The sequence below is a fragment of the Rhamphochromis longiceps genome, linkage group LG12 (genome assembly GCF_057381845.1).
Source record: "Rhamphochromis longiceps isolate RC_006_pf linkage group LG12, R_longiceps_female_GT1.1, whole genome shotgun sequence".
Classification (NCBI taxonomy): Eukaryota; Metazoa; Chordata; class Actinopteri; order Cichliformes; family Cichlidae; genus Rhamphochromis; species Rhamphochromis longiceps.
This window is the reverse complement of record NC_140568.1, coordinates 36952337-36978131: the sequence shown is the minus strand read 5'-3', so window position 1 is coordinate 36978131 and position 25795 is coordinate 36952337. Positions and strand designations below refer to the sequence as shown.

General features: G+C 36.4%; 1 long non-coding RNA gene across 7 annotated transcripts in view; it reads left to right on the top strand.

Moving 5' to 3' along the window:
• The window catches only part of LOC146657810 (uncharacterized), a 93655-nt gene that overhangs the window by 32121 nt on the left and 35739 nt on the right, over positions 1 to 25795 (top strand). For 2 of the 7 annotated variants that reach the window (XR_014914101.1, XR_014914103.1), the window contains exon 3: positions 1188 to 1249. The exons of the other annotated variants lie outside the window; for them this stretch is intronic. This is a non-coding gene — a long non-coding RNA (uncharacterized LOC146657810). The remainder of the gene's footprint in view (positions 1 to 1187; positions 1250 to 25795) is intronic. 7 annotated transcript variants of the gene reach the window in all.

Here is a 25795-nt window from a genome sequence, read left to right as displayed (position 1 = left end):
CTAAGAACACCCCGTGATTCTTGAATAGCTTGTAGAGCCATTATAAGTTTGAGTACCTTAGTTTTTGGATTTTAACCCTTTAGAGCCGATCGGAGCGGGAACGCTCTGTTATGCGTAACTATTTTTAAATCCCAGTAGCTCTGCAACCACGTAAGCTAGCGCAAAAATTTTTTTTGCATATGAAACCGGAGGAGTTGTACTTACATCTTATGCCATCAGCTTGTCCTAGGTCATGGTTTCCTTCCACATAAAGCTTTGCAAAAACTGCATAAAAAGCGCTTGCAGGAACAAAAACATAATATTCCAGAAACACGCTTTACCGATCCGATCAGCTGTCCATAACACTTCCTACGTTGGAATAGACGTCAGCGCGAACTTTTGCATTTCCGCCATTACCTGCCCGAAACCGGAAGTGACGTCATTTTCGCGGAAATGTAGTCTTTTTTGCGATCAGGGCCTCAGGGCCTATACTGCTCTTTTTAAAATTTATCTTTGACTTTATGACTTTTTGTGTCGTTTCTGGGATGCTTAGGACTCATATTGCACTGCTGGAAATAGTTTATTTTGATGCATATGCTGCTTTTTTGCAAATTTGCAGTATAATATTTATTTTCGTTTTTCCTGCAGTGTATAAAAATTGGTGTATTTCAAAAATAAAACTATGAAGACACTCAAAATAAATTTCCTGTGGTGGGAAACTATTTTGTGCAACTTTTTTGTATTTACAGTTTTGAGGGATAAGCCTCTTAAATTTCTCTAACTACAAATATATGTTAAAAAATCAAAAACGATTTTCAATTTTTTTGTAGTTTATTGCACTTTTTGCAATTTATGTAATTACTATGCACTTAATGAATACATATTATTAAAATCTGGGCTATAATGGTTGTATTGATGTATAGCAACTTGAAATGCTCCCAAAAATGGCTCCACAGCATGTAAAAATATAATATAAGCTCTGGCGGACTTGGTTCTATGGTAGGTCTTAAAGGGTTAAGGTTCATGAAGTAATATTAATACAGTTACAGATGCGCTTCCCAACCCCCTGAGCCACGGTCGCTCAGGATGGAAGGATTTTTAACATCCCCTTAATAATGTGCATATAATAATATTGAAAATAAACCAGGACTAATACAGTTGAAATTACAGATTCACATTCCCACTATTTTACCCTTCTTCCCTTTCAGTGACTGCAGGAACTTCTCTCACATACAAGAAGAGACTCACTTTCCACAACAAACCTGTGCAGGTAGTGTTAAGTTGTTGACTGAAGCACCGGAAACAGGTGAACTGTTATGGACTTTTTTTATTTAGCATGTGATTTTTTTGCTGACTGCTCTTGCTCTAACTTCTCTGCTTTTCTCTGGTCTCTGGAATCGCGCCTGCTGGTCGCTCTGTACGCTGCACTACTGTAACTTGAGCTTTTTTTTTTTTTTGCGTTCATTCAGTTTATGTACAAAATGTTACTGATAGTTTTGCTTTGATAATTCTTTCAGATGTGATAATCCTTTAGTGAAAATGTGATACTGCGACGGCCCTACTAACATTACCTACATTCACAGTAAATTCAATGTTATGTAAATTCCTTACAAAAGTATGTTTGAGCCTTCCTTGTTAAATAAGTAAAAAAATTTTTTAAAAATAGTCTGATTATAACTTTACAAACACGCAGAAAATCATGTTCATCATGTTCATCATGTTCATGTTGTAAAAGCCCTTCTGGCTGACCACGGAAATATTGCAACACAACCTAACATTTATACTCACATATGAAGTCAGAAAGACTTAAACTTTCACAAGGACATATTGTTTAAAGAATACCACAGTTTATGTGATGTAGGAACACATCCAGCCATGCAGGCACAAACACATGTTCTCTCTGTCTCTCCCTGTCTTTCACAAGCACACATACTCACACACCGCCCACCAGTGAGGACGGTGTGACCTGTGCGAGTTAAGAGCTACACACCACTTTCCTGTAATAACTGGTGCTACATCTAATCCTATTTCCATTAGGCATATGCTCCACAAGGATGTGTGTGTGTGTGTGTTTGTGTGCGTGTGCGTCTAGTGTCTGCTTCCGCGTGGATGTGTGTTAGCAGTTTCTATAATCATGTGTGTCAAAGTGTGTTTGAAGACTGAGATAGTGTCCGTGTGAGAGAGCATGCTTCAGGGGGACTTGGCTGGAGAAAATGTGTGTGTATGTGCGCGTGCGTCTGTGCACATGTGAATGTGTCCGGTCCTTAATTCACTCTCTCTGTGCCGTGGAGTGCTGAATCAGCTCAGCCCTGATAGACCTGCTCAGTCCTGGCCAGTACTTCAATTGGGCAATCGCAGTACAAACACACGCACACACACTGGTGTGCTGAGTCATACCTAAGGACATACAGGAATACGCTTTTATGCAGAAAATCAACTTTTATGTGATTCAGTCTCAGAAAGCATAAGTTTCAGAAGTAATCAAATGCACACATACTGTATGGAAGCAGTTATAATGTAGCAGTTAGACATTAAAATTCTTTCAGTAAGCTTGCATTTGCTCTGTGGATTTGCAATTCCTGCAGCATTCTTGAAGCAATTCTCTATAGTGTTGCTAATGCAATGACACATTCAAGAGACAGACTGAAAATGACTATATTGTTGATGGTGAGAAGAAGTGCTTTTATACACTTATAAGTATTGAAAAAATGCTCATCATATCCGAGCTTTGGAAAACAAAGAGCTGTGTGGGCACTGAACATAACAGAAATAGCATTTTGTAAGTTTTGCTTATATATTGTTTATATAAGTTGCATTTTATGACTAAAGATTCAATTGACAAAACTGCTATTGGACTTAAGATTCACTTTTCTGTTTTGGGATGTCAACATTACAGAAGATATTTCACATCAAAAGACCGGACATTGAATATTATCATTTTGAAATTTTATTAGTGCTCTCAGTTTTAAAGACTAAACACAGTTTTTGCTTCTGTGAATCAGTAAATATTTGGTGTATTGTCCACATTTTTACAATATTGAGGGCTTCAATGATGTACTACGGTTACATTTGTGTACAAGTTGAAAATAACATTAGTTCTGATATTATTAAACACTTTTCACCTATTGTACCTGTATAAAATGAGGGGAGAAATGTAAAAATACTAAAAAGCAAGGTTGCACTTATGAACTAAAGAGTGTGAGTTTGATAGTAGCTCATAAGCACTATGAATGTAAGTCATTTATATTTCATTTATATTGCTCCAAATCATCAATTCGCATTGCAGTTACTACATGAAACACAGCCTCTCTCCATCAACCTTCAACTCAGGCAAGAAAACACTCCTAGAAAAAGCATTTGAAGGGGAACAGGGGAGACCTTGAGAGGAAGAACAGAGGAGGGATCCTTCTTACAGGATGGACAGTCTTGGAACAGATCTCATAATTGGAGTTCAAGATGAAATCTCAGTGCAGGGATTCTCATGCCATTCTGTTCGTCGTTCCCTTTTCTCACAAGGAGCAATGTGGGTGAGGTCCAGTCATCCAATTATCCAATCAGTGCACTCACTGTTGGGCATATCACCCACTATGCACCTCTTCACCTTTCTCACTCACCTTCACAGTCAATTTACCACATATGCCTTTCATATCCTATCACCTTTCCACAAACCTCCCTAGTATAACTCTACATTTTTCTCACTCTTCTCGGTAGTATCAAGTACAGAACAGGGACTGTACTATTCCAGACTTCCCATTTCACCTGCTCACGTGCCCCACCAGTTCCAGCCTTAGCGAGTAGGCATAGAGTGCTTGTGTTGTTTCTTGTGAACTGGAATGGTACTCCCATCTTAATACCACTTTCTACGCAGTATACAAATTGCCTGAAGGAACGTTTACAAGTACAAGTATAATATAACAAAGCTACTTTAATCACATAGATCATTCTAAGGGGAAAAAACATTTCCAGCAATAAATTTGATGCTAATTATAAAACAGTGGGATCTTAAATTGTAACATAAAGCTCACTGGGACTACATTAGCCTAAGGGAATCATTCTCATTTTTAACTTGATGCAAGCCACCTACTGGGATTTTCTAAAGCTGATACTGAGTACATTAACATTTACTGATAGACGTTAGCCAACAGACTGAAAGAGGAAATGCAGTTTTCTTTTTATGATTTTTATTTCCCTTTTAATAAGAATTGTTTGTGTTTGTTTTTGTTTTGTTTTGTTTTTTGACTGAATCATTGTGGCCTTGACAGAAGTTAGATTTCTTTACCATACCACTAGCAAATGACCTTACATATAAGCTACAGATGATGTGTTTACTGTGATTTCAGCTGTAATTATGAATGAACTATAATTAATTCTTAAATGTAAAAGAGAACAGAATGTCTCTTATATTTCTCTCCCACAAACTACACAGCCCTCATTCAAGTACTCTGTCACTGAAAAGCACAGACCGAGATAGCTGCCTCATCTTCCAAGCAGAGTTCGTGTGAGAGAGAAAGAGGGAAATAACTGCAATTATGAAGTCATACGTTCCATAGAGATTGTCCACAGAGATTTGAAGAAAAGCTACAGAGCTACAAAAAGTTGTTTTACTTTACTCAGTTTTACTACTTCTGTCTGTTTTCTAACTACAATTCAAACTCTTTTTCTGACCTAAAAAAAAAAACCCTAAAGCTATGTTAGATCCTAGGTGCTAGCATGCGCAGGCTAACCTCCTTAAAACGGAAAAGTAAGTGCACTTAACTTGACCCACTTCTTATCTTGAGAAACATTATCTTGTTATAACAAGATTCACTCAAGTTGAAACCTGACTAGTATTTCGTGTGTAGTGTGTGAGCTATAGGGATGGGTACCGGTATCACCGGTTCTGACATAAACGGTAGTAACCAGACCGAAAAGCAGCGCACATTTCGGTGCTTTATTTCGGTGCTTTTCTTTTTCCTGAGATGTCATACACTTTGGATTCTAGCCAATCATTTTACCTTTGCAAGCGTAGTAGGCGGGCCCAGGTATGTACGTTCTTTTAGAGCAGAGCTACAGATTAAAAACGCCCAAGGCGAAGCGGTCAAAGTCTGGCTGTACTTCACAGCAAAAGATGCAAACTCAGCAGCCTGCAACAAGTGCTTTAAGGTGATACTGTGATACTGTGCAAAGGAGGTAACTCCTCGAATCCGATGAAACACTTGGCGACGTATAGCATTTTGTTAAAAGCCGAGAAATGCGCCGTATTTGATAGCTTGCTGCGAGACCTCACACTGTGCACATCTACTGCGTGTGGGTTGCCTGTTATCGGACCCGGAGTTAGCAACATCCCCCAAAAACCCAAAGAGGAGAGTCCTGGCCCCTAGCCCTGCCAGTGTAACAGAAATGATGACGGATGATGATGCAGCAGCAGCCATTCTTCTCTGTGTGAGTAGCTTAATGTTGTCCGTGTGTAATTTACATTGAGTAGGTTAACCACGTTATTACATTAATGCATGTAAGGTGAACTACCAAACACCGTTGTAGTTACATGCGGCTGTCTTCTTGTTTGATGGCAGATGCTCCCTTCACCCTGGCCAAAAAGGCTAAAATGACCAAAGAAAAAGTGGAAAACAGTTAAACATGAGAGGTTTTTGGACAAAGTTTGTGTTTTTTTCCATTGTTTAAGCACTGCTTCCAGCCAAGAGTGATGCCATAAATCCCCTATAGCTGCAGAAAAGGCTAACATTGTTATCTTTTTACAAAAAAAACAGCTGAACATGAGAGGTTTTTGGACCAATTTTGTGTTCTCCATTCTTTAAGCACCAGTTCGAGCACCGTTTAAGCACCAGCACCGTTTCAAAAGTACCGGTTTGGTACTGGTATCGGATAAAACCTAAACGATACCCATCCCTAGTGAGCTATACCATGGATGCTGGACTTTTTTCCCCCTTGTGGTCAGAAAGAAAATATACACCATTTATAAAACATTTAATTTAGCCTTTTTTAATTTCAAGTCATCATTTCTCTTTATAAGAATGCAAATAGGAAAACAGAAGTAGTTTCTGCTTCTTGCTGTGGTCTCTTAGCACTACAAGAAGATCTGAGTATGCAGAGAAGCTTTTTATTTCATCCATCCATCCATTCGCTTCCGCTTATCCTTTTCAGGGTCGCGGGGGGCGCTGGAGCCTATCCCAGCTGTCATAGGGCGAGAGGCAGGGTACACCCTGGACAGGTCGCCAGTCTGTCGCAGGGCCAACACACAGGGACAGACAACCATTCGCACTCACATTCACATTCAAACCTAGTGGCAATTTGGATTATCCAATTAACCTATCCCCACAAGTTGCATGTCTTTGGACGGTGGGAGGAAGCCGGAGTACCCGGAGTGAACCCACGCAAACACGGGGAGAACATGCAAACTCCACACAGAAAGACCCCGGCCTGATGGTGGAATTGAACGCAGGACCTTCTTGCTGTGTGGCAACAGTGCTAACCACCGTGCCACCGTGCTGCCCGCTTTTTATTTCAGTACTGTGATAATACTACACTTTAATGCTAACAGATAATACTTTTGTAATCCACCATCATTATAAGAAGACATGTATTAACTTGTTTTCCAGATTGTTGGGATTCAAATGATTATTTTTATATAAATTTTTCCAAGGTGAGAAGGAAAATCAAGCTGGCAACATACAGAATCCTTTTCAGTATCTTACTCAACGTGAATTCGTGATGAATCAAGCTCATGCATGAATCATAGATCAATAATATCCTAATTTTACACAGGATCAGTGAGGATGAAGACAGAAAACTTGCAGAAAAACAAATATGCATAGAAAAATAACATATTGTCAATATTTCAGAGACCCCCTAAACTGCTCAGTTTCTGTGTCTCTGCTGTAGTTCAGACCCTGCTGGTGTGGCACTTCTGAACTCTTATGACTAAATAATGAACATGCTGTCATGAGGAAACAAGCTTTGTCATCTCAGGATAAAGGGATAAATAATCTAGTTTCAGCAACATTGAAATATTACCACCATTCATTCTCAGTTTCGGTTTAAGATCACTGCCACTGATGAGCACAAACACTTTACATGCGATTACCACTCACACCAAAACTGCATCTTATGTTGAGGGATAATATTTCTCTTGACTGGACATGATATGAATGTGCTAATAAAATAACATATGCATTTATTAGACACTGAGGAAGGAGAAGGGGCTATGTGTTTTAAAGATGTTTCTAAAGGGGTGACAGGAGGACTACATTTTAATTACTGAATGAAGAAAGATGATGGGAAGAAGCAACTGCTACAGGACTAAAGATTAGAGGAGCACACACCAGTGGGAAGTATGGAAAAATAAGTGAAAGGGTGGAAAAATAACAGAAATTACATCTTGATGAGAAGAGATGGAGGAAAAGTTTAAAGCCAAATCTAAAAGCACTAATGAACTTTCAGGGAAGCAAATTAAATTAACTGTAGTGAAATGATTAAGAAAAGAGTCATCACAATAAACACCCCGTTTTTCTTTAATTATGGTTCTGAAATTAATTAGGGAATGTTGTTTAGAGTACGATTTTGGCGTAATTACAAGCAAAGAGTTCAAAGGTTGGTATTAATTTTAATATTTCTAAGAGCACAAGTACTAAAAAAATCCATTTGATTTTTAGATTTAGCACATTTTTAGCAAAAAAAAGAAAAAAAGAAAAAAAAAAGCAATTGTTTTTTGTCATCAGTGCATTTTAGCCCCTTGTCTAAAAGAAACAGGCAAGAGGTAAGATAGAAATGAACACCATACAACGTGGTAGAGGGTTTCTTTTGTGTTTTTATTTGTTTGTTTGAGGTTATTTTAGTGCAAATCTTACAAGGTTTGTCCCTTGTTTTTGGTTGTTTTTTTTAAATGAGGGATAAAAATGTTATTCTAAGCTAGGCAACAATTCTCCACTATTGTGCTATCAAGGTTAGAAGAATTTAGTTCTTATAAATGTACATAGAAAACCACCAAAACACTGAATAGCCCTGTTGTGGCAGTACAACCCATATGGAAAAGAAATAGTAAAAACATATATGATTTACTCATGAAAGTGGCCACTTTCATGAGTAAATCATATATAAATCATATAAGGCTTACATGATTTACTCATGAAAGTGGCCACTTTCTCATTACTTTCATATATTTTTTTAGTAAGTATACAAAACATACAAGTTTCATTATATAATTTTTCAAGGGATCTTGTATGTGTTTTCACTCTTGTATGCTTTTCATACAAGTTTCATACAAGACAGATAAAAACTTTATAAGATTTATATATATCTTTTCAATATGGGAAATATCAGGCAATGTGTAGAAGAACATATAAATTAGCACACAGTATAAATAAAAAAGTAAAAATGCTCCTTTCGATTTGTAATACACAAGACAGGAAAATAATCTAACACCTACTGAAATATAATAGTTACAGATGAGCCTGGAGAAAGTTCTAATAGAGGCCTCAGAAGAAGGTTTTGATCATACAACATACAACAACACAGCTACAACACCTTCTACTGAAACCAAATGTGTGTGCATTTGGTTTCATGTAGATATTGAGTGTGTATATGTAAATATATGCATATGTCAGGTGAAAATACCATAAGATGTGCACTAGTGTATATACCTAAGATAAGATAACTCTTTATTGTCATTGCACAGTCATATATAGTACAATAGTACAATGAAATTGGAAAACTGTCCCACGTCCCATGTACAAAACAACACGACATGAAACAACACGACACAACACAACACAACATAGTAACTTAACTTAGTAATAAAATGAATAAGTGTATGTTATTATTGCACATTAATTATTATTGCACTTTGCTATAATATAAATATTATTATTGTTATTGTTTTACTCCCCCAAAAAGTCCAGGGAGGTAGCCAATCAGGTCAGCTGTTTGCACTGATTAGGGCTATTGCCCTGTTGTAAAAGCTGTCCTCGACTCTATTTGTCCAGGACCTCAGCAGCCTGAACCTCCTGCCAGACGGCCAGCAGCTTAAACACCCGGTGTCCTAAAACTGCCCATTGTCCAGTTAACAGTTCACAAAGTCTACCAGTGTTTTTAACTGTGCTATCTAAATGTCTATCTGGGGTAACAGTGCTATAACTTTGGGCAATTTTCAAGTTTCTTGTAAGGAAATAATCATGAAACAATCACGCAGACATCCATGTCATTATAGGCAGTACCGTATTCTTGTTTTCTGTTAATTGTGTGGATGCCCTCAATGGGCATCCACACAATTGAGTTCCTGTTTCTCTTTATTGTGTGGATGCCTTAATAGGCATCCACACTATTGAGATCCTGTTTCTCTTTCTTCTTTATTGTGTGGATGCCTTAATAGGCATCCACACTATTGAGTTCCTGTTTCTCTTTATTCTTTATTATTCCGGGTGTTTCCGTACACTTTTCGCCGTGGATCTACTTCCACAATTTTTGTGCTATTTTCACCGTTCAAACTCTAAACTGTTCTGCTCTTTCTGCTTATGCCGGCTATGACTTTTGGTGTTTATTACTATTATACTTTTTAAAATATTACACTTTTTTCCTTTAATTTGTCCCATTGAAATGAATGGGAAACTTCCACAATTCTGCTAAAACTTTCTTGTCTTTGAAACTTAACTACTGCCTCATACTTTCACCTAGAAACTCCATTCAAACTTTAAAACGTTCTCAAATGATTGGGCTATTCCTGTATGATTCAGCTTTTTCAGATCTTCTACTGTTTTCATCTTATCTCTCTTTAAGTCTTCAGTTGCAAAATTGTGATTTTTCAGAAAATACATGCGTTGCTATGGTTGCTATGCAATTAACTCAGAGGGGACAGTGAAACTGTTTGAATTTTCTCTTCATGTCCAAACAACTTCTTGCTACTCGCTCAATTTCCACTCAAGCCCCACAGATTATACACCAAAACGTAGGTATTTTTGCTGGCTTTCAGAAACTGTCCCTATCATTGTTGTGGGACTCATAGTTATTTTGCAAATCTCCTCAGAGTAACACAAAGTCAGAAAACTCTCCATATAAACTCAATGGAGAGTTTGTTCAAAATCACCGCTGGATTTCTCTAATGAGAGGCATTTTCAAATTGTCATATCTCCTTAACGAAGCGAAGTTAAGACATGAGGCTTGTCCCGGTATATCTTCAGACACTCCTGATGCTCACAATTCAAGAATTATTTTCTCACCTATTACCGTTCTGAGATGAGTTGGACTTGTTTGAGGGTAGGAAATTTGTCCCTCGCTCAGATTTCATCAGATTTCAAATTCTGGAAATGAGTCACTTTTTTCTCTCATCATATCTTTTTGATGGATTTCCACAGAGCCCTGAAAATTTCCATGACTGTTCACCAAAGCCTGCTGTTTCTTACGGTGAAAGAATGATTTTGATGCTCCATATAGATTTAGAGTTACCAAAGGTTGTTTGAGAGCAAGTCAAGGCAGTTTTTGCTTCGCCTCTACTCAGTTACAGTGTATTACAAGTCATATATCTTTAATAATTTATATTTTATCTCTGAATTATGAAGACCTGAAGATTCCCCCATCTCTTCTGAACAAAACAATGTCTGAATGACCGTTCTAGCCTCTACGGTTAGGAAATTATGGCCATTTGTTCGAGGGGAATCCTGAATGTCAGAAATACACTGAAGAAAACTCACACCTCTCTCTGTCTCTGTGTGTGTAAGGGCTGACTACAGCAGGTGCAGCTAATTTAACTGACCTACATATACCAAGCCCAGACTCTCAACAGCTCCTGTTCCCTTTACTGTCTGTGTATGTGTGTCTGTGTATCAATATTTCTCCTATGTTTAGGTATTACTCCTCAATCATAGTATTTCTGCTAAAGCAAAGTACTTCTACTACATCTTAGTACTTCTGCTAAATCATAGTATTTTTTGAAAAATCATAGTATATTTGCCAAATCATGGTATTTGTGCAAAATCATGGTTTTGGGGCCAAATCATAATATTTCTGTTATGTTATAGTATATGTGCTGAATATATTATATGTGCCAAATCACAGTATTTATACCAAATTATAGTATTTATGCCAAATTACAGTATTTCTGCTAAAAAGCAGAAATAGTCCTTTTTAGCAGGAATTTCTGCCAAAAGATAGTATTTATGTTAAAACATAGTATTTCTGCTAAATCAGAGTATTCCTGCCAAATCATAGTATTTGTACTGAAACATAGTACTTCTGCCCAATCACATTATTTGTACTAAATGATAGTACTTGTGCCAAATCATAGTATTTGTGCCAAAGCATCGTATTTGTATGGAGTCATAGTATTTCTTCTAAATCATAGTATTTCAATCAAATCTCAGTAGTTGTTGTTAAAACGCAGTATTATTGCAAAATCATAGTATTTGTACCCATTCATAGTATTTCTGCTAAATCATAGCATTTGTGCCAAATCATGGTATTTGTGCAAAAACATAGTATGTCTGCAAAACCATAGTATATCCCTTATGTTATAGTATTACTACTAAGGCATAGTATTTCTGCCAAATCATAGTATTTGTACTAAATCATAGTACTTGTGCCAAATCATAGTATTTGTTGCACATCATAGTATTGGAACCAAAACATAGTATTTGTCCCAAAGCATCGTATTTGTATGGAGTAATAGTATTTCTTCAAAATCATAGTATTTCAATCAAATCTCAGTAGTTGTGTTAAAATGCAGTATTATTGCCAAATCATAGTATTTGTACCCAATCATAGTATTTTTGCCAAATTGTGGTATTTGTGCCCAATTAATAATTCTGTTATGTTATAGTATTACTACTAAGTCGTAGAATATCTGTTATGTTATAGTGTATCTGCGGAATATAGTATGTGTGCCAAATCGTAGTATTTATACCAAATCACAGTATTTATGCTAAAACATAGTATTTCTGCCATATTGTGGTATTTGTGCAAGAACATTGAACTGTTATGTTATAGTATTACTACTAAGTCATAGTATTTCTGCCAAATCATAGTATTTGTGTGAATTTGTATACTGTAATATCACTGTAGTATGTAGTGGCTAAGTAGGGGGTGTTTACAGTGTAAATAGGTCATCTCTTGTGTTGGAGTGCCCTCTTGTGGCGCCTTTTGGGTAGTGCCTTAGTAAACGTGAACCCTGTAAGAAGTGGTATCAGACTGATTTGTAGTGGAGGAATTTGTTGCCAGTGTTCTTAATCATAGAAACCACACCATATCACCTCTCCACATCCTCCTACTGTATGCCATGCCTCCCTGTACCATCCATCTGACCGCCAATAAACTCCACCTCGTGGTAATCTAATCCCTGGATGTCAGCCTCTCCTTCTGACCGAGGATAGTTACTATTGCAGCACCACCCAGCATTAAACTGACGTACGCTATTCTGTACAATAGTATTTGTGCTAAAAAGTAGTATTTCTGCCAAATCATAGTATTACTGCTATTTCATACTATTTAAGCGAAATTACAGTGTTTCTGCAAAAACATGTTTGAGGGGTGGAAATCTGTCCTCCTCTCATTTTTCAAACTCCGAAAATTAAGCCATTTCTTCTCTCGTCATGTCTCCGCGACGGAGATACAAAGAGCTATGTAAATCGTAGTCAAAGTACACCAAAGTCCGCTGATTCACCCAGTGCAAGAATTATGCTTCTATCCCACCTAGTTTTTGAGTACAAATTTATACACTATCACAGACCGGTAATTCATATTGATAATTTATTACAATTCTGCAAAGTTTTATGATTTTAGCAGCTTTTCTAATATGGACCTCACATTCTTGTTAACAGTCTATGGCAGAAATACATACAAGTACACAGCCTGATGAAGCAGACAGAAGCAGTACCTCTGATTGGTTCAGCATTTTCACCTCTTATCAGCACAAATCTCAGCCTCTTCTGCTGTTTTCATTAGAATTGTAAGCTTTTCCACCTTTTTTCAGTTACGTGAGAACCAGTTTGGCTCAATGAGTAGCTGAAAAATGTCAGCCTCTTCTGCTGTTTTAGCAGGATTTCAGAGTTCAGCTTTTTCACTTGTTTTAAGCACAAATTTCAGTTTCTTTACCTCATTTCACAACAAAGTTCTTCCTCTTCACCTCTTTTCTGCTAATTTGAGCTTCTGCTCCACAGTGCACATTGTCCCTCTCATCATATCTTTGCTTGTGACCAGAACTCATTTGGCTCAGAGGGTAGGGCATCTGCCGTGAGACCCGGTGGCAGAGGTTTGAATCCTACCTGTGACAGTTGCTACACATGTTCCCTGCTTGCATGCGCTCTGCTTTCTTGTGTGTCACTGCTCTCCAGTGTGTCATTACACATACAGCCATCTTCAGCAAGTACTTCTGCTTCTACACCTCTTTTCAGCTCATCTTTTTGCTTCTTTGCCTCTTTTCAGCAGAAATTCTTCTGATTCACCTCTTTTCTGCCAAATGTTTAGCTTTTTCACCTCTTATCAGCACAATTCTAAGCAGCTTCTGCTAATTTCACCACAATTGTCACTCTCTCCACCTCTTCTTTGTGTGAATGAGTTTGGTGCAGTGAGGTGAATTGCCGCCTTTAGACCAGAAGGGCCAGGTTCGAATCCTGCTCAGGGCAATGTTTTTTTTTTTTTTTTTTTTTTCAAACTTTTTCAGCTTTTTTCAGCAGACATCTTCAGCGTTAAGGCATCCACACAGCATTTTCGCAGGAAATGCAAATTTTTCTAGTTATTATTCCGGGTGTTTCCGTACACTTTTTGCCGTGGATCTACTTCCACAATTTTTGTGCTATTTTCACCGTTCAAACTCTAAACTGTTCTGCTCTTTCTGCTAATGCCGGCTATGACTTTTGGTGTTTATTACTATTATACTTTTTAAAATATTACACTTTTTTCCTTTAATTTGTCCCATTGAAATGAATGGGAAACTTCCACAATTCTGCTAAAACTTTCTTGTCTTTGAAACTTAACTACTGCCTCATACTTTCACCTAGAAACTCCATTCAAACTTTAAAATGTTCTCAAATGATTTGGCTATTCCTGTATGATTCAGCTTTTTCAGATCTTCTACCATTTTAATCTTATCCCTCTTTGAGTTTTCAGTTGCAAAATTGTGATTTTTCAGAAAATACATGCGTTGCTATGGTTGCTATGCAATTAACTCAGAGGGGACAGTGAAACTGTTTGAATTTTCTCTTCATGTCCAAACAACTTCTTGCTACTCGCTCAATTTCCACTCAAGCCCCACAAATTATACATCAAAACGTAGGTATTTTTGCTGGCTTTCAGAAAATGTCACTATCATTGTTGTGGGACTCATAGATATTTTGCAAATCTCCTCAGAGTAACACAAAGTCAGAAAACTCTCCATATAAACTCAATGGAGAGTTTGTTCAAAATCACCGCTGGATTTCTCTAATGAGAGGCATTTTCAAATTGTCATATCTCCTTAACGAAGCGAAGTTAAGACATGAGGCTTGTCCCCGTATATGTTCAGACACTCCTGACGCTCATAATTCAAGAATTTCTTTCTCACCTATTACCATTCTGAAATGAGTTGGACTTGTTTGAGGGTAGGAAATTTGTCCCTCGCTCAGATTTCATCAGATTTCAATCTCTGGAAATGAACCACTTTTTTCTCTCGTCATATCTTTTTGATGGATTTCCACAGAGCCCTGAAAATTTCCATGACTGTTCACCAAAGCCTGCTGTTTCTTACGGTGAAAGAATGATTTTGATGCTCCATATAGATTTAGAGTTACCAAAGGTTGTTTGAGCGCAAGTCAAGGCAGTTTTTGCTTCGCCTCTACTCAGTTACAGTGTATTACAAGTCATATATCTTTAATAATTTATGTTTTATCTCTGAATTATGAAGACCTGAAGATTCCCCCATCTCTTCTGAATAAAACGATGCCTGAATGACCGTTCTAGCCTCTACGGTTAGGAAATTATGGCCATTTGTTCGAGGGGAATCCTGAATGTCAGAAATACACTGAAGAAAACTCACACCTCTCTCTGTGCCTGCGTGTGTAAGGGCTGACTACAGCAGGTGCAGCTAATTTAACTGACCTACATATACCAAGCCCAGACTCTCAACAGCTCCTGTTCCCTTTACTGTCTGTGTATGTGTGTCTGTGTATCAATATTTCTCCTATGTTTAGGTATTACTCCTCAATCATAGTATTTCTGCTAAAGCAAAGTACTTCTACTACATCTTAGTACTTCTGCTAAATCATAGTATTTCTGCCAATTCATAGTATTTGTGCAAAATCATGGTATTTGTGCAAAATCATGGTTTTGGGGCCAAACATTTCTGTTATTTTATAATATATGTGCTGAATATATTATATGTGCCAAATCATAGTATTTATCCCAAATTATAGTATTTATGCCAAATTACAGTATTTCTGCTAAACCAGAGTATTCCTGCCAAATCATAGTATTTGTACTGAAACATGGTACTTCTGCCCAATCATAGTATTTGTACTAAATCATAGTACTTGTGCCAAATCATAGTATTTATACCCAATCATAGTATTTCTGCTAAATCATAGCATTTGTGCCAAATCATGGTATTTGTGCAAAAACATAGTATGTCTGCAAAACCATAGTATATCTGTTATGTTATAGTATTACTACTAAGGCATAGTATTTCTGCCAAATCATAGTGTGTGTGCCAAATCGCAGTATTTATACCAAATCACAGTATTTGTGGTAAAACATAGTATTTCTGCCATATTGTGGTATTTGTGCAAGAACATTGAACTGTTATGTTATAGTATTACTACTAAGTCATAGTATTTCTGCATTGTTATAGTATTTGTACTAAAACGTAGTATCTCTGCCAAGTCATAGAATTACTGCAATTTCATAGTTTTTTTTAGGAAATCTGTTATGTTATAGTATTACTACTAAGTCATAGTATTTCTGCCAAATCATAGTATTTGTGCCAAAGCATCGTATTTGTATGGAGTCATAGTATTTCTTCTAAATCATAGTATTTCAATCAAATCTCAGTAGTTGTTGTTAAAACGCAGTATTATTGCCAAATCATAGTATTTGTACCCAATCATAGTATTTCTGCTAAATCATAGCATTTGTGCCAAATCATGGTATTTGTGCAAAAACATAGTATGTCTGCAAAACCATAGTATATCTCTTATGTTATAGTATTACTACTAAGGCATAGTATTTCTGCCAAATCATAGTATTTATACTAAATCATAGTACTTGTGCCAAATCATAGTATTTGTTGAACATCATAGTATTGGAACCAAAACATAGTATTTGTCCCAAAGCATCGTATTTGTATTGAGTAATAGTATTTCTTCTAAATCATAGTATTTCAATCAAATCTCAGTAGTTGTGTTAAAATGCAGTATTATTGCCAAATCATAGTATTTGTACCCAATCATAGTATTTTTGCCAAATCGTGGTATTTGTGCCCAATTAATAATTCTGTTATGTTATAGTATTACTACTAAGTCGTAGAATATCTGTTATGTTATAGTGTATCTGCGGAATATAGTATGTGTGCCAAATCGTAGTATTTACACCAAATCACAGTATTTTTGCTAAAACATAGTATTTCTGCCATATTGTGGTATTTGTGCAAGAACATTGAACTGTTATGTTATAGTATTACTACTAAGTCATAGTATTTCTGCGTTGTTATAGTATTTGTGCTAAAACGTAGTATCTCTGCCAAGTCATAGAATTAATGCAATTTCATAGTTTTTTTTAGGAAATCTGTTATGTTATAGTATTACTACTAAGTCATAGTATTTCTGCCAAATCATAGTATTTGTACTAAATCATAGTACTTGTGCCAAATCATAGTATTTGTTGCACATCATAGTATTGGAACCAAAACATAGTATTTGTCCCAAAGTATCGTATTTGTATGGAGTAATAGTATTTCTTCTAAATCATAGTATTTCAATTAAATCTCAGTAGTTGTGTTAAAATGCAGTATTATTGCCAAATCATAGTATTTGTACCCAATCATAGTATTTTTGCCAAATCGTGGTATTTGTGCCCAAATAATAATTCTGTTATGTTATAGTATTACTACTAAGTTGTAGAATATCTGTTATGTTATAGTGTATCTGCGGAATATAGTATGTGTGCCAAATCATAGTATTTATACCAAATCACAGTATTTGTGCTAAAACATAGTATTTCTGCCATATTGTGGTATTTGTGCAAGAACATTGAACTGTTATGTTATAGTATTACTACTAAGTCATAGTATTTCTGCGTTGTTATAGTATTTGTGCTAAAACGTAGTATCTCTGCCAAGTCATAGAATTACTGCAATTTAATAGTTTTTTTTAGGAAATCTGTTATGTTATAGTATTACTACTCAGTCATAGTATTTCTGCCAAATCATAGTATTTGTGTGAATTTGTATACTGTAATATCACTGTATTATGTAGTGGCTAAGTAGGGGCTGTTTACTAAGTGCATCAGTGTAAATAGGTCATCTCTTGTGTTGGAGTGCCCTCTTGTGGCGCCTTTTGGGTAGTGCCTTAGTAAACGGGAACCCTGTAAAAAGTGGCATCAGACTGATTTGTAGTGGAGGAATTTGTTACCAGTTTTCTTAATCTTTAATCTGTATGCATGTTGTAATGCATACCCTGTTCTTAATCATAGAAACCACACCATATCACCTCTCCACATCCTCCTACTGTATGCCATACCTCCCTGTACCATCCATCTGACCGCAATAAACTCCACCTCGTGGTAATCTAATCCCTGGATGTCAGCCTCTCCTTCTGACCGAGGATAGTTATAGTATTTGAGCCAAATCATAGTATTTGTGCTAAAACATAGTATTTCTTCCAAATCATAGTATTTGTGCCAAAGTATAGTATTTCTTCCAAATCATAGTATAACTGCATAATAAAGGTTCTTGAGCCACATCAGTGTTTGTGCCAAATCTTAGTATTTCTTCTAAATCCTAGTAATTCTGCTCAATGATAGAATTTCTGCTATGCTTTAGTACTTTTTTCCTAGATTGTAGTACTTCTGCTAAGTCAAAGTATTTTATGTAAATCATAGTATTTCTACCAAGTCCCAATGTTTCTGCTAAATCATAAATAATGTTTTAGTACAAATTGTATGATTTGGTGGAACTTTCTGTGTTCCAGCACAAATGCTATGATTTGGCAGGAAAAAAATATTATTTAGCATAAATACTAAGTTTTAGCAGAAATGCTATGTTTAAACTTTAAAAAATTCTGCTATTTCTGCTGATGTGTGTTATGACTTTTGACCATTGAAATGAATGGAACACATTATCAATGTGGTCACTGATTTTGCATGATGGGCTGAGCTGTGTTTTACCTCAGTGAGATAAGCATCCGTTCTCAGACTGGGAGGCCTGGGTTCAAATCCAGCTTATGGCAACATTTCTTTCACTTAACAGTTAAACTTTTTTTAAACTCTTTTCAACACAAATTTCATTTTTTTCACCCCTTTTCAGCAAAATTTTCAGTTTTTTTAACCCCTTTTCAGCACAAATCCAAACTTTTTCAGCTCTTTTTCAGCAAAAACCTCTTTTCAGCAGAATTCTGCTCAGTCACCTCTTTTCAGCAGAAATTCTGCTGATTGAACTCTTTTCAGCAGAATTTTCACCCCCTTTTTTTTGCCCAAATTCTGCTAGCACAATTGTCAATCTCTCCACCTTTTCTTTGTGAGAAAGTGTTTGGCTCAGTGAGCTAAATAGCTGCCCTTTGACCAGGAGGGCCAGGTTCGAATCCTGCTCAGGGCATCTTTTTTTTTTTTTTTTTTTCAATTTTTTCAGCAGATATCTTCAGCCGTTAAGGCATCCACACTGCATTTTCGCAGGAAATGCAAATTTTTCTAGTTCTTTATTATTCCGGGTGTTTCCGTACACTTTTCGCCGTGGATCTACTTCCACAATTTTTGTGCTATTTTCACCGTTCAAACTCTAAACTGTTCTGCTCTTTCTGCTAATGCCGGCTATGACTTTTGGTGTTTATTACTATTATACTTTTTAAAATATTACACTTTTTTCCTTTAATTTGTCCCATTGAAATGAATGGGAAACTTCCACAATTCTGCTAAAACTTTCTTGTCTTTGAAACTTAACTACTGCCTCATACTTTCACCTAGAAACTCCATTCAAACTTTAAAATGTTCTCAAATGATTTGGCTATTCCTGTATGATTCAGCTTTTTCAGATCTTCTACCGTTTTAATCTTATCCCTCTTTGAGTTTTCAGTTGCAAAATTGTGATTTTTCAGAAAATACATGCGTTGCTATGGTTGCTATGCAATTAACTCAGAGGGGACAGTGAAACTGTTTGAATTTTCTCTTCATATCCAAACAACTTCTTGCTACTTGCTCAATTTTCACTCAACTTCCACAAATTATACATCAAAACGTAGGTATTTTTGCTGGCTTTCAGAAAATGTCACTATCATTGTTGTGGGATTTATAGAATTTTGGCAAATCTCCTCAGACCAACACAATGTCGGAAAACTCTCCATATAAAGTCAATGGAGAGTTTGTTCAAAATCACGGCTGGATTTCTGTAATGAGAGGCATATTCGAATCGTCATATCTCCTTAATGAAGCAAAGTTAAGACATGAGGCTTGTCCCCGAATATCTTCAGACACCCCTGACGCTCACAATTCAAGAATTTCTTTCTCACCTATTACCGTTCTGAAATGAGTTGGACTTGTTTGAGGGTAGGAAATTTGTCCTTCGCTCAGATTTCTTCAGATTTCAAACCCTGGAAATGAACCACTTTTTTCTCTCGTCATAACTTTTTTTTGGATTTCCACAGAGACCTGAAAATGTCCATGACTGTTCACCAAAGCCTGCTGTCTCTTATGGTGAAAGAATGATATCGATACTCCAAATAGATTTCGAGTTACAAAGCGTTGTTTGAGGGCAAGTCAAGGCAGTTTTTGCTTTGCCTCTACTGAGTTACAGTGTATTACAAGTCATATATCTTTAATAATTTATATTTTATCTCTGAATTATGAAGACCTGAAGATTCCCCCATCTCTTCTGAACAAAACAATGTCTGAATGACCATTCTAGCCTCTACGGTTAGGAAATTATGGCCATTTGTTCGAGGGGAATCCTGAATGTCAGAAATACACTGAAGAAAACTCACACCTCTCTCTGTGTCTGTGTGTGTAAGGGCTGACTACAGCAGGTGCAGCTAATTTAACTGACCTACATATACCAAGCCCAGACTCTCAACAGCTCCTGTTCCCTTTACTGTCTGTGTATGTGTGTCTGTGTATCAATATTTCTCCACTGTTTAGGTATTACTCCTCAATCATAGTATTTCTGCTAAAACAAAGTACTTCTGCTACATCTTAGTACTTCTGCTAAATCATAGTATTTTTGCTAAATCATAGTATTTTTGCAAAATCATGGTATTTGTGCAAAATCATGGTTTTGAGGCCAAATCATAATATTTCTGTTATTTTATAATATATGTGCTGAATATATTATATGTGCCAAATCATAGTATTTATCCCAAATTATAGTATTTATGCCAAATTACAGTATTTCTGCTAAAAAGCAGAAATAGTCCTTTTTAGCAGGAATTTCTGCCAAAAGATAGTATTTATGTTAAAACATAGTATTTCTGCTAAATCAGAGTATTCCTGCCAAATCATAGTATTTCTACTGAAACATAGTACTTCTGCCCAATCATAGTATTTGTACTGAATGATAGTACTTGTGCCAAATCATAGTATTTGTTCCAAAGCATTGTATTTGTATGGAGTCATAGTATTTCTTCTAAATCATAGTATTTCAAACAAATCTCAGTAGTTGTTGTTAAAACGCAGAATTATTGCCAAATCATAGTATTTGTACCCAATCATAGTATTTCTGCTAAATCATAGCATTTGTGCCAAATCATGGTATTTGTGCAAAAACATAGTATGTCTGAAAAACCATAGTATATCTCTTATGTTATAGTATTACTACTAAGGCATAGTACTTGTGCCAAATCGTAGTATTTGTTGCACATCATAGTATTGGAACCAAAACATAGTATTTGTCCCAAAGCATCGTATTTGTATGGAGTAATAGTATTTCTTCTAAATCATAGTATTTCAATCAAATCTCAGTAGTTGTGTTAAAATGCAGTATTATTGCCAAATCATAGTATTTGTACCCAATCATAGTATTTTTGCCATGTCATCGTATTTGTGCTGAATCATGGCATTTTTGCCAAATCGTGGTATTTGTGCCCAATTAATAATTCTGTTATGTTATAGTATTACTACTAAGTCGTAGAATATCTGTTATGTTATAGTGTATCTGCGGAATATAGTATGTGTGCCAAATCATAGTATTTATACCAAATCACAGTATTTGTGCTAAAACATAGTATTTCTGCCATATTGTGGTATTTGTGCAAGAACATTGAACTGTTATGTTATAGTATTACTACTAAGTCATAGTATTTCTGCGTTGTTATAGTATTTGTGCTAAAACGTAGTATCTCTGCCAAGTCATAGAATTACTGCAATTTAATAGTTTTTTTTAGGAAATCTGTTATGTTATAGTATTACTACTAAGTCATAGTATTTCTGCCAAAACATAGTATTTGTGCCAAAGCATCGTATTTGTATGGAGTCATAGTATTTCAATCAAATCTCAGTAGTTGTTGTTAAAACGGAGTATTATTGCCAAATCATAGTATTTGTACCCATTCATAGTATTTCTGCTAAATCATAGCATTTGTGCCAAATCATGGTATTTGTGCAAAAACATAGTATGTCTGCAAAACCATAGTATATCTCTTATGTTATAGTATTACTACTAAGGCATAGTATTTCTGCCAAATCATAGTATTTGTACTAAATCATAGTACTTGTGCCAATTCATAGTATTTGTTGCACATCATAGTATTGGAACCAAAACATAGTATTTGTCCCAAAGCATTGTATTTGTATGGAGTAATAGTATTTCTTCAAAATCATAGTATTTCAATCAAATCTCAGTAGTTGTGTTAAAATGCAGTATTATTGCCAAATCATAGTATTTGTACCCAATCATAGTATTTTTGCCAAATTGTGGTATTTGTGCCCAATTAATAATTCTGTTATGATATAGTATTACTACTAAGTCGTAGAATATCTGTTATGTTATAGTGTATCTGCGGAATATAGTATTTGTGCCAAATCGTAGTATTTGTGCTAAAACATAGTATTTCTGCCATATTGTGGCATTTGTGCAAGAACATTGAACTGTTATGTTATAGTATTACTACTAAGTCATAGTATTACTGCCAAATCATAGTATTTGTGTGAATTTGTATACTGTAATATCACTGTAGTATGTAGTGGCTAAGTAGGGGGTGTTTACAGTGTAAATAGGTCATCTCTTGTGTTGGAGTGCCCTCTTGTGGCGCCTTTTGGGTAGTGCCTTAGTAATAAACGTGAACCCTGTAAGAAGTGGTATCAGACTGATTTGTAGTGGAGGAATTTGTTGCCAGTTTTCTTAATCATAGAAACCACACCATATCACCTCTCCACATCCTCCTACTGTATGCCATACCTCCCTGTACCATCCATCTGACCGCCAATAAACTCCACCTGTGGTAATCTAATCCCTGGATGTCAGCCTCTCCTTCTGACCGAGGATAGTTACTATTGCAGCACCACCCAGCATTAAACTGACGTACACCATTCTGTACAATAGTATTTGTGCTAAAAAGTAGTATTTCTGCCAAATCATAGTATTACTGCTATTTCATAATATTTAAGCGAAATTACAGTGTTTCTGCAAAAACATTGCATTTCTGCTAAATCATAGTATTTCTGTAAACGTATAGTACTTGTACTCAATTATAATATTTGTGACAAAGTGTAGTATTTGTACCAAAACATAGTATTACTGGTAAATCATAGTATTTGAGCCAAATCATAGTATTTGTGCTAAAACATAGTATTTCTTCCAAATCATAGTATTTGTGCCAAAGCATAGTATTTCTTCCAAATAACAATATAACTGCACAATATAGGTTCTTGAGCCACATCAGTGTTTGTGCTAAAACATAGTATTTCTTCCAAATCATAGTATTTGTGCCAAAGCATAGTATTTCTTCCAAATCACAGTATAACTGCACAATAAAGGTTCTTGAGCCACATCAGTGTTTGTGCCAAATCTTAGTATTTCTTCTAAATCCTAGTAATTCTGCTCAATGATAGAATTTCTGCTATGCTATAGTACTTTTTTCCTAGATTGTAGTACTTCTCCTAAGTCAAAGTATTTCATGTAAATCATACTATTTCTACCGAGTCCCAGTGTTTCTGCTAAATCATAAATAATGTTTTAGCACAAATTGTAGGATTTGGCAGAATTTTCTGTGTTCCAGCACAAATGCTATGATTTGGCAGGAAAAAAATATTATTTAGTATAAATACTAAGTTTTAGCAGAAATACTATGTTTAAACTTTAAAAAATTCTGCTATTTCTGCTGATGTGTGTTATCACTTTTGACCATTGAAATGAATGGAACACATTATCAATGGCCTCACTGATTTTGCATGCTGGACTGAGCTGTGTTTTAGCTCAGTGAGATAAGCGTCCGTTCTCAGACTGGGAGGCCTGGGTTCAAATCCCGCTTATGGCAACATTTCTTTCAGTCAACAGTTAAACTTTGTTAACTCTTTTCAACACAAATTTCAGCTTTTTCACCCCTTTTCAACACAATTTTCAGTTTTTTCACCCCTTTTCAGCACAAATACCAGCTTTTCAGCTGTTTTCAGCAAAAACCTCTTTTCAGCAGAAATTCTGCTCATTCAACTCTTTTCAGCAAAATTTTCAGTTTTTTCTGCTGTTTTCAGAAAAAAAACTATTTTCAGCAAAATTCTGCTGATTGAACTCTTTTCAGAAGAGTTTTTTGTTCAGTTACGTGAGAACCAGTTTGGCTCAATGAGTAGCTGAAAAATATCAGCCTCTTCTGCTGTTTTAGCAGGATTTCAGAGTTCAGCTTTTTCACTTGTATTAAGCACAAATTTCAGTTTCTTTACCTCATTTCACAACAAAGTTCTTCCTCTTCACCTCTTTTCTGCTAATTTGAGCTTCTGCCCCACAGTGCACATTTTCCCTCTCATCATATCTTTGCTTGTGACCAGAACTCATTTGGCTCAGAGGATAGGGCAGCTGCCGTGAGACCCGGTGGCAGAGGTTCGAATCCTACCTGTGACAGTTGCTACACATGTTCCCTGCTTGCATGCGCTCTGCTTTCTTGACACTCTCCAGTGTGTCATTACACATACAGCCATCTTCAGCAAGCACTTCTGCTTCTACACCTCTTTTCAGCTCATCTTTTTGCTTCTTTGCCTCTTTTCAGCAGAAATTCTTCTGATTCACCTCTTTTCTGCCAAATGTTTAGCCATTTCACCTCTTATCAGCACAATTCTAAGCAGCTTCTGCTAATTTCACAAGAATTGTCAGTCTCTCCACCTCTTTTTTGTGTGAATGAGTTTGGTGCAGTGAGGTGAGTTGCCGCCTTTAGACCAGAAGGGCCAGGTTCGAATCCTGCTCAGGGCAATGTTTTTTGCTTTTTTCAGCCGACATCTTCAATGTTAAGGCATCCACACAGCATTTTCGCAGGAAATGCAAATTTTTCTAGTTATATCTAATACTCTTGTTCTGGTTTTCTGTATTTGAAAACTAATTACACTAATTAATATGATTTAAGGATGGGTTATATACAAAATGTCAGAGGCAATTATTATTCAAATTTCAACTAAGGATGCAAAATAATGAACTGAGAAAGCAATGCATGTTTTTGCACCTCCGTGGAAGTGGACCCGGTACGCCTGTAAATCAAAATCAGTGCTTAGGAAGCATCTTGCGCGTACCTATTATGTGAGATATGTGGGTATGTGTGTGTGTGTCTTCAGCCCTAATTTGATGTCTAAATAAGTGGTTCCTGCCCCCAAGGGTTTGCCTGCAATATATCACTCTGGCAACAATGGAGCTGCCGCTGTCATCATCCCTGGGGACCAGCCGCTCACTCGCTCATGCATGGCCTCGTGGGAAATGCAGACCTGTGAACAATACTGAGATGCTAAATGATGTGCGCACACCCACACAGGATGCACTCTCTGATACAGTATCGGCTTATAGAACTTGCAGCCTGCTCATTATTATTTTCATTTCTTGATATGCGTACCCTCTTTTTTTTGGACTCATTGTGAGGCTGCTCTCTTTCTTTCATCATACTCCTGCTTTTCTCACTGAACCACTTCCCAAGGTGAGATGGTTGACATTTGCTTTAGGTAAATTGGTCAGTAGTCAAGGCAAAGTCAAACCTACAAAAAGGGAACATTGAGAAGACCTTGGAACGAGCCAGTCAGGAAGAAAAGTGGAAAGAAAGAAGAAACAGACACTTACAGAAAGCTTTATGATGGATAATTTGACCGTAATCTTGAGTCTTCACTATTAGTTTAGATTAACTTGAAAGCACATTTTGACAATTCTGTTTTAACCTAATTTGGCATGGCATACATCTTCAAATTCCATGAGCCTAGAAATAATATAGAGTTTCACTTGCAGTTGACTGCTCAGGTCAAACTCAGTTTGCTGCCCATTTAAGGAACAGACCCAAAAGCAGACACAGGAGAAACGAACTAAGGTTAACAAAAAGCAAGTCACTGAATAAACCATGAACACAAAAACAAAGCAAGGCGAAACGAGGAGAAAACTAAACTGAAACCCAGACTGGGAAAAAACTACGACCACCTATGAAAAAGTGACATGAACATGAATCTGAACAAGAGCATGCGAGAAACTATGATGAGGAAAACATGAACA